The sequence below is a fragment of the Mustelus asterias genome, chromosome 27 (assembly GCF_964213995.1).
Source record: "Mustelus asterias chromosome 27, sMusAst1.hap1.1, whole genome shotgun sequence".
In the NCBI taxonomy this organism is placed as follows: domain Eukaryota; kingdom Metazoa; phylum Chordata; class Chondrichthyes; order Carcharhiniformes; family Triakidae; genus Mustelus; species Mustelus asterias.
In genome coordinates, this window is record NC_135827.1 from 12,930,887 (window position 1) to 12,944,954 (window position 14,068).

Sequence of the window (14,068 nt, forward strand, 5' to 3'; positions counted from 1 at the left end):
AGACTGATAAACCTTTCTTATTCTGCTCTCGAGATCATAAACTGACAAAATTGGAGATTGGGGCCGAAACTTGCCCATCTCACCCGCCACGGGAATCTTTCAAAGGTCCGTTGAGATCAGGTGGGAATTTCTAGTCTTGGGGCATGTGTGTGGCCAGAGAATTCTGCCCCTGGGTATTTGCTGGAAAGGTTTTTTGGTAGCTATTTGCATTCATCATACCAACTGATTTGGTTCTGAAGCTGTCTGGAGCAAAGTTGCAATCACCTGCTAAAAGATGGAGGGAGAATGCGTGGCCAATTCTATTTGGAGAATGGCAGGCCAGAGGAAATATATTTTCTTTGTTCATGAGATTTGAACATTGCTGGCAAGGCCAGCATTTGTAGGCCATCCCTTGTAAATGTCATGTTGAGCCATTTCCTGAACCGTTGCAGTCTATGTGGTTTTATACCCACAATGTTATTAGGTAAGGAGTTCCAGGATTTTGATTCAATTATGATGTTGTTCTAGGTAGTAGAGGTTGCAGGTTTGAAGGTTGCTGTCAGAGACGTCTTGGTGGGTTGCTGCAGTGCATCTTGTAGACCGTGCACAACACTGGTGGTATCAGAAGAGATTAATTAAAGTGGTCAATGGGTGCATAATAATATCCTCAGTAAAAAGAGTAACTGGGGACAAACCTTCACTCCCTAAATCCTTGACCGGAATTCTCAGACCTCACCCGCGGTTGGGATTCTCCAGTCCCGCTGGAGTTTTGGCTGAGTGTCAAATTCACCATTCTCGATGGCAATGGTGGTCGGGCGAATGAGAATGGAGAATTCCGGCCTATTACTGGAGGAGCAAACCATCAGGTTTTGCTTAGCTGTGTTTGCTCCTGGTGAATTATTATTGTTCTCAGATCTTCCTGTGGAGAATATTGTGAAGTAGTGAAAGGATTCGCAGACCGATAGATTGTTCATTGAAAGGCCCCATCGGTCTTAATTGACCTGTTATTTCTCTTGCAGGTACTAGCAATACAAGACGCTCAGTATATCTTTTTTTACTGTCTTCCCAGTACTCCTCTTCTTACCCTGGAGACTGTTGAATTGATGTATTTTTTCTAAGCGACCCCAGCTGTACAGCCAAACACTCTATTCAAATTTTTTTATTCATTCGTGGGACATGGGCATCGCTGGCTAGGCCAGCATTTATTGCCCATCCCTAGTTGTCCTTGAGAAGGTGGTGGTGAGCTGCCTTCTTGAATCTCTGCAGTCCATGTTCTGTGGGTTGACCCACAATGCCGTTAGGGAGGGAATTCCAGGATTTTGACCCAGCGACTGCAAAGATATACTGCATATGTTTCCAAGTCAGGATGGTGAGAGGCTTGGAGGGGAACTTGCAGGTGGTGGTGTTCCCATTTATCTGCTGCCCTTGTCCTTCTAGATGGAAGTGGTTGTGGGTTTGGAAGGTGCTGTCTAAGGATCTTTGGTGAATTTCTGCAGTGCATCTTGTAGATAGTACACACTGCTGCTACTGAGCATCGGTGGTGGAGGGATTGAATGTTTGTAGATGTGGTGCCAATCAAGTGGGCTGCTTTGTCCTGGAGGTGTCAAGCTTGTTGAGTGTTGTTGGAGCTGAACCCATCCAGGCAAGTGGAGAGTATTCCATCACACTCCTGACTTGTGCCTTGTAGATGATGAATAGGCTTTGGGGAGTCAGGAGGTGAGTTACTCGCCACGGTATTCCTAGCCTCTGACCTGCTCTTGTAGCCACTGTGTTTATGAGGTGAGTCCAGTTGAGTTTCTGGTCAAGGATGATGACAGTGGGGGATTCAGTGATGGTTACATCATTGAATGTCAAGGGGCGGTGGTTAGAGTGTCTCTTATTGATGATGGTCATTGCCTGGCATTTGTGTGGCATGAATGTTATTTGCCACTTGTCAGCCCAAGCCTGGATATTGTCCAAATCTTGTTGCATTTGGACATGGACTGCTTCAGTATCTGAGGAGTTGTGAATGGTGCTGAACATTGTGCAATCATCAGCGAACATCCCCACTTCTGACCTTATGATGAAGGGAAGTTCATTGATGAAGCAGCTGAAGATTGTTGGGCCTAGGACACTACCCTGAGGGACTCCTGCAGAGATGTTGTAGAGCTGAGACGACTGACCCTTCACAACCACAACCATCTTCCTATGTACCAGGTATGACTCCAACCAGTGGAGAGTTTGCCCCCTGATACCCATTGATTCCAGTTTCACTGGGGCTCCTTGATGCCACACTCGGCCTTAGTGTCAAGTGCTGTCACTCTCACCTCATCTCTGGAATTCAGCTCTTTTGTCCATGTTTGAACCAAGGCTGTAATGAGGTCAGGAGCTGAGTGACCCTGGCAAAACCCAAACTGGGCATCACTGAGCAGATTATTGCTGAGCAGGTGCTGCTTGATAGCACTGTTGATGACCCCTTCCATCACTTTACTGATGATCAAGAGTAGACTGGCTGGACGATAATTGGTAAAATATGTCAGATACTACCTCACCCTTCTCTGATCAGGGAAAAAAACCCTCATTTAAAAGCACGCAGAGAGCTTTTTTCTTCCTGGTCTTCCGACTCTTCAGTCTCTCATCCTGTTGTTGGTTCTCCCCAGCCATCTAATATTCAAAGTGTGAGGACCCACAATGTTTTTCTTCTATTGAGAATCTTTCCTTGAAATAAAATCCCGACTCAGCACTAGTTTTCTTTCTGTAATGTTCTAACTATGTCAGGGGTTGTGGGTTTTAACAAAAATAAATTATTGTGCCTTGCACATGGAGATTCAAACTAACAACAACACATTTAATCTCGCAGCTCCTGTCTGTACAAACTGAAACTAAAAGTAGGACCCTGATGAAGCCCCAATGACATCACCATCAAGTCATGTGATCAGCCCGTGAAACAATCATGGAACCCTTTTAAATAGATTATACTGTCAACAGGCCATAACATGAATTCCACCCCTTCCCACACCCACGCGACACCCCCTCCCCTCCCCAATGGCCTTAACCATCATTATGGTGGCACAGTGGTTAGCACTGCTGCCTCATAGTGCCAGGGACCTGGGTTCGATTCCCGTTTGGGCCACTGGCTGCATGTTCTCCCCGTGTCTGCGTGGGTTTCCTCCGGTGCTCCGGTTTCCTCCCACAGTCCGAAAGACGTGCTGGACAGGTGCATTGGCCATGCTAAATTCTCCCTCAGTGTACTCAAACAGGAGCTGGAGTGTGGCGACAAGGGAATTTTCACAGCAACTTCATTGCAGTGTTAATGTGGGCCTACTTGTGACTCTAATAAATAAAGCTTAACATAGAAACATAGAAACATAGAAAACTACAGCACAAAACAGGCCCCTCGGCCCCACAAGCTGTGCCGAACACATCCCCACCCTTTAGGCCTACTTATAACCCTCCATCCTATTAAGTCCCATGTACTCATCCAGGAGTCTCTTAAAAGACCCTATTGAGTTTGCCTCCACCACCACTGACGGCAGCCGGTTCCACTCGCCCACCACCCTCTGTGTGAAAAACTTCTCCCCAACATTTCCCCTGTACCTACACCCCAGCACCTTAAACCTGTGTCCTCTCGTAGCAGCCATTTCCACTCTGGGAAAAAGCCTCTGAGAGTCCACCCGATCTATGCCTCTCAACATCTTATATACCTCTATTAGATCTCCTCTCATCCTACGTCTCTCCAAGGAGAAAAGACCGAGCTCCCTCAGCCTATCCTCATAAGGCATGCCACTCAATCCAGGCAACATCCTTGTAAATCTCCTCTACACTCTTTCAATCTTTTCCACATCCTTCCTGTAATGCGGCGACCAGAACTGAGCACAGTACTCCAAGTGGGGTCTGACGAGGGTCTTATATAGCTGCATCATTATCCCCGGACTCCTAAACTCAATCCCTCAATTGATAAAGGCCAGCACACCATACGCCTTCTTCACCACCTCCTCCACCTGCGGGGCCGATTTTAGAGTCCTATGGACCCGGACCCCAAGGTCTTTCTGATCCTCTACCGTACTAAAAGTCTTTCCCTTTATATTGTACTCCTTCATCCCATTCGACCTGCCAAAATGGACCACTACGCATTTATCTGGGTTGAAGTCCATCTGCCACTTCTCCGCCCAGTCTTGCATCCTATCTATGTCCCTCTGTAACTTCTTACTTCCCTCCAGACTATCCACAACCCCACCAACCTTCGTGTCGTCGGCAAACTTACCAACCCATCCCTCCACTTCCTCATCCAGATCATTTATGAAAATGACAAACAGCAAGGGTCCCAGAACAGATCCCTGGGGCACACCACTGGTGACCGACCTCCAATTCGAAAAAGACCCATCTATACACACTCTCTGCCTCCTTTGGGCAAGTCAGTTCTGGATCCACAGGGCAGCAGCCCCTTGGATCCCATGCCCTCTCACTTTTTCGAGAAGCCTTGCATGGGGGAGCTTATCGAACGCCTTGCTAAAATCCATATAACCCACATCTACCGCTTTCCCTTCGTCAATGTGTTTAGTCACATTTTCGAAGAACTCCACCAGGCTCGTAAGGCATGATCTGCCTTTGACAAAGCCATGCTGAGTATTCTTGAGCATACTAAACCTCTCTAAATGCTCATAAATCTTGTCCCTCAGGATCTTCTCCATCATCTTAAAGCTCATATCAGCAAATAGGGGATTTGACCTGTTTGGTGAAAGGGTTGAGTTTAATGTCTCCATAACCACACCCACCATACAAGGCTATCCCATTAGATGTCGACCCAGATTTCGGAACCAGAGATCTGTGGTCTCCACTCACTCAGGCAAAATAGGACAGGGCTTGAACCCTGCATATTCCAACTCAAGAAGTGGAAATGTTTTTTAAAAAAGGCTAAACACCACTTCATGCGAGATCACTGGCCCTGTTCAGCCAATACTTCATAGAGTACACATTGACATAACTTGCTTGTGAATTAAGAAAAATTCATTCTTTAATGCTAATATCCAGCTTTTTACCTCCCAGCTAGCATGGCATAGCAGTCTGCTTTACTGTCGGTGAGTTTAGTGTTTTTTTGTGGACAGTATACAGCGATTGCCTGCAGTCGATGCCTGTGGCGATGTTTAATGGTTCCCTAATTAGCTGAACAGCATCCTGTTAAGCTTGGTTAAAAGCTCTGAGCCTCCCCAGCGATCTCATGACATGGACAGGAGAAAAAGAGAACAAATTTGCGATTCACCATAAACAAAACACTTCCCTAATGAATGCAGGAAGAGTGTAGCTGGTGGCTCAGAACCTGAAAAGTAGATGACCATTTCGAAAGCATTCCTGATCAGGATTGTAAGTAATCATTAGGGTGTTTTACCATGGCATGGCATTTGCCTGCTGGGATAGTACCTCTGGGATTTGAGTGTTTGACTTGCCATCGAAGTCAATAAAAATTGAGGGTGGGATGGGAAGTTAGTGGTGGTCTGTAGCATCTAAATTCCTAACAAATGATCCAGGATGGCAAAATCCCAGGCTGGAACCTCATAATATGAAGTTTTATTCTACATTTATATCCAGCTTTCTCTTTCAAATGCTAACAACTCATATCCAGCAAAAAGCTGGGAAATAAGAATACTGTTTCAAACTGTTTTTTCCCCCCAAAGTAAAGCCTTACTTTGCTTTCAGTGTTTTGGCACTCACAAACCATGCCACATGATGGGTGGCACGGTGGCACAGTGGTTAACACTGCTGCCTCACTGCACCAGGGACCCAGGTTCGATTCCTGGCTTGGGTCACTGTCGGTGCGGAGCCTGCACGTTCTCCTCGTGTCTGCGTGGGTTTCCTCCGGGTGCTCCGATTTCTCCTCACAGTCTGAAAGATGCGCTGGTTAGGGTGCATTGACCATGCTAAATTCTCCCTCAGTGTACCCGAACAGGCATTGAAGTGTGGCAACTAGGGGATTTTCACAATAACTTCATTGCAGTATTAATGCAAGCCTATTTGTGGCACTAATAAATTAATAAACAAACATCAATGTTCCTGATTTCCACACGTGGTGCTGTGTTAGTGCCTCTGGTTCCCAAATGCTGAGTCAGAGACAGAGCTACAATGCCAAAGCATTGATTTACTAAGCAACATTCCTTGGGATTATGACTCTACATTGAGAGTACAAGATTATGGGATCATTCCTTGTATTTCAAAACGTAAAATTTTTATACGCAAAATAAGAGTGAGATTTCAATGTGTTTGACATCAAGGGAAACGATTTACACACGTCACAGAACAGCTAGAGCTCAACGGGTGACATTCATACCTTCGAGTGAGGAAACGTGGGTTCAAATCCCACTTCATCGACTTGAAAATCTGAGGGAGAGCTGGACTGGCTGAAGTGCTGCCTTTCAGGTGAGGGCCGGTATTCTCAAGTTGCGCACGCCCCATTGCCACTGCCAGCAAGAACAGAGAATTTGACACTCATCCGAATCTCTATCCTCAGCAGCGGGACTGGAGAATCCCATTCATGGACGAGATCGGAGAATTCCGGCCAAGAAGTCCAATAAGGCCCTATCTGACATCGCAGGTGGATGGAAAAGATCACAGGACACTATTTTGAAGGAGATCTGGGAAGTTCTGGATCTGGGTTCGATTCCGGCCTTGGGTCACTGTCTGTGTGGAATTTGCACATTCTCCTTGTGTCTGCGTGGGTTTCCTCTGCATGCTCCGGTTTCCTCCCACATTCCAAAGATGTGCAGGTTAGGTGGATTGGCCACGCTAAATTGCCCCTTACTGTCCCAAGATGTGTAAGTTAGATGGATTAGCCATGGTGAATGCACGGAGATGTGGAGGGCCTGGGTGGGATGCTCTTTCAAAAAGTTGGTGCAAATTCGATGGGCTGAATGGCCAATTTCTGCAGTGTGGGGATTCTATGATTCAATGCTTTATCTCTCCACCAACTTCCCTGAAAGATAAGGCTGTGATTGCACTGCTGTTTGTGGGCACTTGCCGAGCATAAATCGCCAGCCGTATTTCCTAAATGACAATGATGACTGCCCTTCTGACGTACCTCATTGGTTGTCGAGCACTCTGGGATGTCCTGAGGTCAGAAAAGGCACCATAAAAATGCAATCCTTTGTTTGTACCTCGTCAGCAGTCTACATAATAATCACTGCATTTCACAGTAATTCATTGTGTCAAATGTTGTGAGTCGTCACTGGGAGATGTGATAAGGTGCTGTAGAGACGCCAGCCTCTTTTGTCTGCCACTCGTCCAAACACATGCTTTTTCTGTCATAAATAATTATGATCTCCCCTGGTGGTTAGAGCAAAGCAGATAATTCCCTTGGCCCGATTCAGTCTGTACCGAGCTTGCTGATTTCAGCTTGAGCAGCACTTCAAACGTTTCTGTTTGCCATTACGTTCCTTAACTTGGAGAATTAGGGAAAACAGGAATTGATCCTCCTGATTGCCATCCAATACCCCCCCCCCCCCAGTTAGAATGCACGGGCTGGGCAAGAACAGGATCACTCTGGCCTTCTTGGTTGAATAGCATGTGAGCACCGATATAGAAACAATAGCCTGTTGGGGATGTACTGGTGGGCCGTGCACAGGACAGGACTGCACCCCAAACCCTACCTACTGTTTCAGGCAAGGAGAGGAATTGGCTGGTGGGGTTAGACATTATTTCATACAATCTCTACGGGGCAGAAGGAGGTAATTCAGCCCATTGAGCCTGCACTGACATCAATCCCCACCCAGGCCCTATCCCCATAACCCCACATATTTACCCTGCTAATCCCCCTGACATTAAGGGGAAATTTTGTATAGCCAACCAAGCTAACCCGCACATCTTTGGACTATGGGAGGAAACCGGAGCACCCAGAGGAAACCCACACAGACACGGGGGGGAATCACGCAAACTCCACACAGACAGTGACCTAAGTCGGGATTTGAACCCAGGACCCTGGCGCTGTGAGGCCGCAGTGCTAACCACTGTGCCACCATACCATACACTGTAAATTATTGAACTGATTTCATAGCAAACAAAAATGAATCTTGAGAACTAAACTGCTAAACTACCTTCCTGAATATTTTAACAAGCTCTTTTAAATTATTTAAAGGGGAATGAATGAAATACTTGAAACCATGGTGGAAAAATAATCACCACCTTGGCTAATGCTAATAAACTGACAGTTTTATAGATGTTACTCTCTCCACATCCATTCTGTTTAAGTTACCTTTCTCTGGTATTCTTGTTTAAGATCCTGGTGAGTCATTCTTTTGTTTCCCCCCTCCTGTAATCTTCTGAGTATGTTTTACTTAATATAAATAAACCAAGCTGAAAGCTCACATCCCACTGTGGAGGTCCCAGGACAGGAAAGAACATAAAAGAGAAGGGGTGGAATTTTCCTATCCCGCCCGCCACAGGAATCATAGCGGGCAGGGGGGGGTCGGACCATGCAAAGGTCCATTGACCTTGGATGGGATTTTCCGGTTTTGGGGTGAGCGCGGACAGAAAATCCCACCCAAGGTGTCAGAATTGGTTTTCTGATCAGGTTGAGAGGTTGCTTTGTGGGAACTAGCACGTTCCTGCAAAAATGTACTTAATTTCGAATGGACACGGCCTAACATTTTACTGGCGTCTTTGATTCTCATCCATCTTTGGGCCAATGATCTTTTTTAGGACATTTCCATATCAGAAATCAGTTGAAAGCAGTGAGCAGGGGTTAGGGGATAACCAAGGAAAGGGATTCCAAACATTCCAACAGACATATAGGCCAGAATTCTCCAGTCTTGTACAACCCCTGGTTCGCCCAGTCCATTACGCAAACCAGCCTCCCATCCACTGACTCTGTCAAAGAACTGTGGTGAACCATAGATGGTCAGCACTATGGTACTTGTACATATGTTACTCTTGTTACTGTTGGGGTTAGGGTTGGGGTGCTCCACCTGTTGGTATTGTTCTGTGGTACACTTCGGTTGGCTCCGCCTTCCTATAGGAGTATAAAGGTCACTGCACTTCCTAGTGACCCTTTAGTCTGGGATTGTATTGTTAAGCAGTATGCTCCATTCTTGTTGCTAATAAAAGCCTTTATTTCCCGGGTACAATCCAGCCTCCCGAGTGAATTAATCGCGCATCAAGAACAAACAAAGAACAAAGAACCGTACAGCACAGGAAACAAGCCTGAATGCTACATAAATGCAAGTCTTTCATTTTCAAGGCCAACAAACAGTGAATGCCAACAACACTGCAACAAGTTTGCTTGCTTTCACTTTGTCTACTCCATTCATTATTTTAATAAAAATCTCGCCCTCAGTCTTTACTCTCAAGATGAATGTGAGCTCTTCTAGCCTGTCTTCTGTAATGCACTAACATAAATCTCTCCGGCTCTCCTTTCCAGCCTCTCCGATGTATCATTGTCAATACGCAGCACTGACGACAAAAAAAAACTGAATGCAGAATTCTGACCATAATCTCATTAATTAGTAAAAATCGTAGAGGGCAGGAAAAGAAGATTCATTGAAGATTTTTGTTTCATTTGTAACCTAAAAGGTAAGATGGAACTTTTAAACTTGACTACATTTTAGTGACTCATGATCAGAAACAATACAGCTGTGGAAATTACTAGAGGGATTGGCACGAGGAGAATTGACTGAATAATGTCCAACTGATTTAATTCTATCATGTCTTAGATTTTCAGTGATTTAGTTCTCGCACCTGAAATTAGTTGTAGGAGTGTCGTACGCAGATTGATGCTCGGCTAACGGGAAGTTAAGACGCCCAGTTAGATGTGAGTTGGGCGTTCAAATTTAATGCATGTGACAAGCTTCCTGACTTAATGGAGGGCCATTGGGATGTCAGCAGTGGTAAAATGGAGGCCAGCTCTCAAGCATAATTACAGCCATGGGGACAATTCTCCCAGACAGCTGCACTACAGGTCGGGAGACATCAGCGGAGGCCCTTTAGCAGGCTTCCTGCTGGGCACCACTGCCTCTGCGTGTCCCAGGCTCAGATTTCCGATTATGTCAAATCCACGCAGGAAATCGGCGTGGAACTGATTTAAATATTAAAATCACGATTTGAATCCCATTAGTGGGCCCAGGTCTGAAGTCTCCGGGCCCGCTAGCCTCTGTCCCCCCGCCAGGAGTGGTTTACTGAAACGGGATTTACAACAGCTCCCCGGTGATGGAGGGCTGGCAGCCCGAACCCCCTAGAGTGAAGGAGGGCATGGAGGCCCCCATCAGGGGTAAGGGAGGTGCCATCTGGGCATTGCCAGCCTGGGGGTGGGTGGGATTCAGGACTGTGGTGGGAGGGGTGGTGGTCAGGGACATCAGAACTGCCAGGGGGAGGAGGACCCGGGAGATCAGGGCTGGCCTGAGGGGGTGACATCAGTAGAGGTCCAGGAAGCCAGCAATCGGGTGGTGGGAAGGTCACACAGCCAGCAATGGGGGGTTGCTGTGCTGGCCGCGATCGGACTGGCCAGTGATTGGGAGGCCGGCAGTGCGGGACTACTGCGCATGCGCCAATCTCCGCTCTGACAGATCGGCACATGCGCAGTGACCCACCCAGCGCTATGCTGCCGGTCACTCAGGTGGGAACAGGTCCCACCCCTGACTTACAGTGTGAATATTCCTGAGGCGCTCTGCAGTGCTCGGAGTGTGGGAGATTCATTCTGAAAATACCGCTAAAAAAACCAGCGGGTGTTACTCCTGTTTTTACATGAATTCTACACTTAGAAGTTTTTGGGAGAATCTGGGCCCATATTCTTCAGGGACTCTCCTGGTCAAACAGAAAGATGTTGTTTCCGGTCTGTTCTTGCAACTTCAGAAGAACAATTTGTATCACGAGTCTGCATAAAGTCAACAAATATCTTTATAATTCCATGAACTCGTCAGAATTTTATTTTGTCCCCTTCCCTAAATGTGTTCATCATGCTCTCCTTCATATCTCTTGAGTATGAAGCGATGGCCTAGTGGTATAATTGCTGGACTATTAATCGAGAAACTCAGCGGATGTTCTGGGGACCCGGGTTCAAGTCCCGCCACGGCAGCTGGTGGAAGTTGGATTCAGTAAAAAATATACGGAATTAAGAATCTACTGATGACCATGAAACTATTGGCGATTGTTGGAAAAACCCATCTATTTCACTAATGTCCTTTAGGGAAGGAAATCTACCATTCTTGCCTGGTCTGGCCTACATATGATTCCAGATCCACAGCAATGTGGTTGACTCTCAACTGCTTTCCAAGTGCAACTAGGGATGGGCAATAACTGTTGGCCAGCCAGCGATGTCTGTATCCCACGAATGAATAAAAAAAAAATTAAGTGTTTAGTTCCTTACCACTGCATGGAGGCTATACCTTTTTCCTCCAGCCTCATACATGGGATGTACTGTCACGTCATTATGTAGCTTCTCAAAGATACACATCAATGTCTGCAATGCATGTCACTTCTTAACCCAAGCCTGCATGTTTGTTCATGACTAACTGTATGTGGGTAAAGACTGCTTCCTTCTCTGAGGAGTTTTGAATGGAACTGAACACTGTCCTATCATCAGTGAACATTGTCCCTTCTCATATTGGAACAAAGGGCATTGATGAAACAGCTGAAAAGTGTTGGGCTGAGGTAAATTGGTAAATAGGATTTCCATTGGTAAATGGGATTAGGTGGGAGTCCAGGTTTTTCTCACATGTTGGTGCAGACTCAATGGGCCGAAGGTATCTTCTGCACTGTCTGATTCTATGATTCTAGGAAACTGCCCTGTGGAACACCTCCAGTGATTTCCTGTCAAATATATTAATTGTAACCTGTCATTTTGTCTTGTCCATTGCTTTCAATAACTGTGCATGGAAAGGGAGAAGATGCGCAACTGTTTAAGATGAACTGGTTTCTTGCTCAGCAATTTAAAATGCTGGTGAGTATTGAATGGCTATTTTCATCTATTTAACAATGCTAATAGCCAGCACAATGAAACCGCAACTCATGGAGGTAAATCAGAAGGAAAAAACAATGGGGAATCTAACACAAAACTGATCAATACTACTGATGGAAAATGCATAGAGCAAATGCAATTGGGATTTGGCAAATGCAGTTTGAGTTCTCAATTTGCTTGGCTATTACAGGCAGTGATGACAGAAAGGAAAATTGCCCAACACTCAGTGTCAGTGAAGAGATAAGCTCATGAGCAATTTGGGTGGAAGACAGTGTGACCACACTGTGTTGCCAGTTTTTCTTCTAAAGTAAAGTTTACTTATTAGTCACAAATAGGCTTACATTAACACTGCAGTGGAGTTACTGTGAAAATCTCCTAGTCGCCACACTCCCCATGCCTGTTCGGGTACACTGAGGGAGAATGTAGCATGGCCAATGCACCTAACCAGCACGTCTTTCGGACTGTAGGAGGAAACCGGAGCACCCGGAGGAAACCTACACAGACACGGGGAGAACGTGCTGACTCCTCACAGACAGTCACCCAAACCAGGAATCGAACCTGGGTCCCTGGCACTATGAGGCAGCAGAGCTAACCACCATGCCACCATGCCACCCATTGCCCCATTCAAAACTTACTCCCTACAACAGAAGTATGAAGTCTGGAATATTCACTTTAAAAATAGTTCCACAACATATATTATTATTTTCTGCTTCACAACTGTCCCAATGCCACTTTCCACCGAATCTGAGCTGACTTTCTTTAGCTGAACAATTGACTGTAAATCATTGAATCTGCCTTGTTAACTCTCCCCCCCACCATCACATTCAAGGGCCTCTTCAAACTTGCCTCATCTAGGCGGTGGCCTAGTGATGCGCGATATAACACGTGAGAGGCTTGATGTACTCGGGAAATAAAGGCTTTTATTGCCAACAATAATAGAGCTACCATATACAGTATACGATCCCAGACTAAAGGGTCACCAGGCAGAGCAGTGACCTTTATACCTCTCCCAGGAGGCGGAGCCGACTGGGGTGTACCATAACAACTATATTAACAGGTAGAACAGCCCAACCCTAACCCCAACAAAGTAACATATCTACAGACTCATAGTACTGGCCAGACCATGGCTCAGCACTACCTGGTGGGAACCAACAATGGTTCACCACACCTAGTGATATCATCGCTAGACTATTCATCCAGAAACTTAGCTAATGTTCTGGGGAGCCAGGTTCAAATCCCGCCACTGCAGATGGTGGAACTTGAATACCATAAAATAATCTGAAATTAAGGGCGGAATTTTACCAGCACGTCCGCCCAAAGTTCGTACGATCCCACCCAGGGCTAACGGAGAATACCGTTCTCCGAGCTTCACCTGCCGCTGGAATCAGGGCGGGCAGCCGGTAAAATTCCGGCGAAAGAATCTGCTGAAGACCATGAAAACATTGTCAACTGGTGGAAAAACCATCTGGTTCACTAATGTCCTTTAGGGAAGGAAATCTGCCATCCTTACCTGGTCTGGCCTACATGTGACTCCAGAGCCACAGCAATGTGATTGAACTGCCCTCCAAGGGCAACCAGCAATAGGCAATAATGCTGGCCAGCCAGCGGTGAGCATGTCCCACAAATTAATAAAGAAAAACCTCACCTAATCTTCTCCCATTTCCATTCACACCTGATCCACCTTTATCTCCTTCCTCCTTCATTATAGTTTTCAAATTAATTGTGTGTGGATTATGCAGTGACAACAATTAGCAATTTGATTGCACTTTTTAACTTAGGAAAGGCACAGCAGCATTTTCAGGCCAACATTTGACAGTGAGCTGCATAAGCAGATCCTTGGGAGGGCAACCGAAAGCATTGTAATGGAGGTAAGTTTTCGAGGAGACGATAGGCTTCAAGTGGCTCAGAAGGTTCAAGGAATTAATTCCGGAGCTTAGGGCTTAAGGAACTGATGGCATGGCAGCCAATGATGAAAATTGTGGACACCAGGGAGACCAGAATTGGAGGAGGGCAGAGGTCTCAGTTGGCTATCGGCCTTGTAGAGTTTATAGAGATAAGGATGGGAAAAGCTATGCAGGGACTCGAAAATAGGGTCCGAGAATTGTAAAATCAAGGCATCAATTGCTCACCAACTTTCGGATACATTGATTAATATTCTGGAATGTTCAGCCATAT